We start from the raw sequence: 3,059 nt of genomic DNA on the forward strand, positions 1-3,059 counted from the left end.
ACTATTTTAATTTCCTTGTCTCATGACTGGCCAAGCACCATCCTAAGGTCTATTTTCACTTTAAATACCCCTACTTTATAATCCATGGCCATTTAACACTATTTGCTAGCAAATCACAACTTTTTCCCTTTATGCGATTTAGTTTTTTGTCGCAATTAAGCTCACAAACACTAAAATTACTTCACCAATTTTTTCATGCATTGACATAATCATGCTATAACACCAAAATAATAATTAAATTATTTCTTTAAGTTTAAATTTGTGGTCTTGAAACCACTGTTCTGGCTAGGCCCAAAATTAGGTTGTTACAAATTGTTCATTTATGTGGTCTTTCTTTGTCACAATGGGTTACGGAACTCAAGGTTTATACTCCTTACTTACCGGTTTTTGCTCATTATGGCTCACCTCAACCTTACCTTGACTTACCACACTTTCTTGCCTTAGTTCTGGTTCTGGTTCAACTAACCCTTCTGCATCTCAAACCATAATTGCATGAAGTTGCTCTCTTGGGTTAGTTTCGGTGTTGGTAGGCAAGCTACCTTGTGGTCTTTCTGAAATCATCTTAGCAAGCTTTCCTATCTGGTTCTTGAGTCCTTGAATTGATGCTTGTCGATTTTTAAGTGCGATTTGGTATTTTGGAAGCGAGTTTCTAACACCGAAATAAACTTCATCAGCATCTCCTCAAGGTTCAGCTTGTTCTCTTGCTGGTATGGTTGTTGGAAGCTTGGAGGGGGTTGTGGTCTCTGATTTCCTTGACCACCCCAAGAAAAATTAGGATGGTTCCTCAGACTTGCATTATAAGTGTTACTACAGGGATTATTCTCAGATCTAGAATTATTACCCATATAGTTGACTTGTTCGTTCTCTGTGCTAGGGCTGTAGGACAGACATTCTGGATTGTTCATCCCTCTTCCATTTGTATCGCACTTCATTATCAGAAGTACTTGCATAGAACTATATAAACCATCAATCTTTTTATTCTACCTTATTCAACAACATGGTGACCGCATCTACTTTAAAAACACTAGCTGCTTTCATCGGCTTTGTCCTCATAACTTGCCACAGATAACTATTCAGTGACATCTCCTCTATAAACTCATAAGTCACTTCCGGTGTTTTATTGTTCAGAGTATTGCCGACGGCTGCACCTAGTCGAGGGGTTCAAACCGTTGTAGAAGGTTTGAACCTGTAGCCATAGAGGTAACCCATGGTAAGGGGACCTTCTTAATAAATCCTTATACCTCTCCCATGCATCATATAGAGTCTCTAAATCCATTTGCACGAAGGAAGAGATATCATTCCTTAGCTTGGCTGTCTTAGCCGGTGGAAAATACTTTAATAAAATTTTTTAGGTCATTTGCTCCTATGTAGTGATAGAACTTCGTAGTAGGGAGTTCAACCACTGTTTGGCCTAATTTTTCAATGAGAATGGAAACAACCGTAGCCGAATGGCATTGTCAGAAACACCATTTATCTTGAAAGTGTCGTAGAATTCCAAAAATCTGGCCAAATGAGTATTTAGATCTTCATCTTGCAAACCATCGAACTGAACAAATTGTTTGATCATCTGAATGGTGTTCGGCTTCAGTTTGAAGTTATTCGTATGAATAGCAGGTCTCACAATACTCAATTGGGCTTAGCATAATCGTACATAGTACGAGGAGCAGGATTTGCGGCAACTACAGGAGGTAGTTGATTATTTTGATTTTTAGCCATCTCCTCAGTAATATTAATGATGTCCTCCTGCTTTTCCACTATCCTTTGTCAATTCTACCTTGCTTCTCTATGGTTTCTATGAGCTGTACTTTTGATCTCACTGTCAAATACGAGAGGTCCTGATGGGGTTCTTCTAGTCATATACTAAAGGTACTTGCCAGAAGCAAATAAAAGAAAAATTAGAAAACAAAATTAAACTAAAAACAAAAATAAAATGCAATAAAAGTAAAAACTTGGCTAAATTAGAAAAAATTTAGTGTTCCTAATATCTTAGTCCCCAGCAACGATGCCAAAAACTTGATGATGATTCACTTAACTAATTATAATCATGAAAATGGCAAGCACACCTATCGAATAATAGTATAGTTGGTGAGTAGGGAATATCGTATCCACGAGGACTAAAAATACAGGGATTAATATCGAACAGGGACTTTTACTCCACTGAAATAAGCACATCAATCAGGAATTAATATCCTGAAAACATTAAAACATAGAACAAGTACACATAATTGAGATCAAGAAATCAAGTATTTATCATGGAATTCAGAAAATTAAAGAACAAGATCCATCATAGGTTTCATATTCTCTAGGTATCTAGGGAATTTAATTCATACTTTGGCAGGAAAACATCTCAAAATTAGGAAAACAACAAAACATAAAGAAACCCAAAAACTTTTAGAGAAGTTGACTGGAGATCTTCAATCTTGAAGGAGATCCTGCTTCTGGGTTGATCCGAAGACATTCTTCAAGTAAATTCTTCCTTCTTCTCTGCGTGTTCTCCTTTAGTCCTATTCTAATATGTATTTATAAACTTTAGAATGCTCAGAAACCCTAAAAATTGGGTTTTTCGGCGTAAAAGAGAAGCAAGGTTTGAAATCGACACGGGCTGGCACATGGGCATAGGGCCAGCCCGTGTGGATCCTGGAAACAGCGCTTTTTGCCCGATTTTAGCTCATTTTTTGCTCCTTTCACTCTCTGATGCTCACCTAAGTATAGAAACATGAATTTAAAGGATTAGGAGTATCAAATTCACTTATTCACATAATAAATCATCCAAAAACACATCAAGAATTGGATTAAAAACATGTTACTCTTATGGCCTATCATTCATAGAAATAAAAAAAATGAAATTTATGAATTTGGTAAACGGTGGATTCGGTTAATATTTGGATCAAATTATTCGAAATGTAAAATTTTTTAATTATTAACAAAACTATTTTTTTCAAATATATTAACCGAACTAAAATATTTCAGTTAATTCGGCCGGTTAACTGAATTAATTGAATTTTACATATTTTTAATTTAAATTAGTATAAAACATATTAAAAAAATACATTAATAAG

At 35.5% G+C, this 3,059-nt stretch overlaps 1 non-coding gene across 1 annotated transcript; it reads left to right on the forward strand.

The window, feature by feature from the left end:
• Positions 1–1,202: 1,202 nt before the first annotated feature.
• LOC121207798 (small nucleolar RNA R71) lies at positions 1,203–1,309 on the forward strand. Its single transcript, XR_005902923.1, has one exon. It is a non-coding gene; the product is annotated as a small nucleolar RNA R71 (small nucleolar RNA).
• The last annotated feature ends 1,750 nt before the right edge of the window (positions 1,310–3,059 follow it).

Source organism: Gossypium hirsutum, chromosome A01 (assembly GCF_007990345.1).
Source record: "Gossypium hirsutum isolate 1008001.06 chromosome A01, Gossypium_hirsutum_v2.1, whole genome shotgun sequence".
NCBI classification, from domain to species: Eukaryota; Viridiplantae; Streptophyta; class Magnoliopsida; order Malvales; family Malvaceae; genus Gossypium; species Gossypium hirsutum.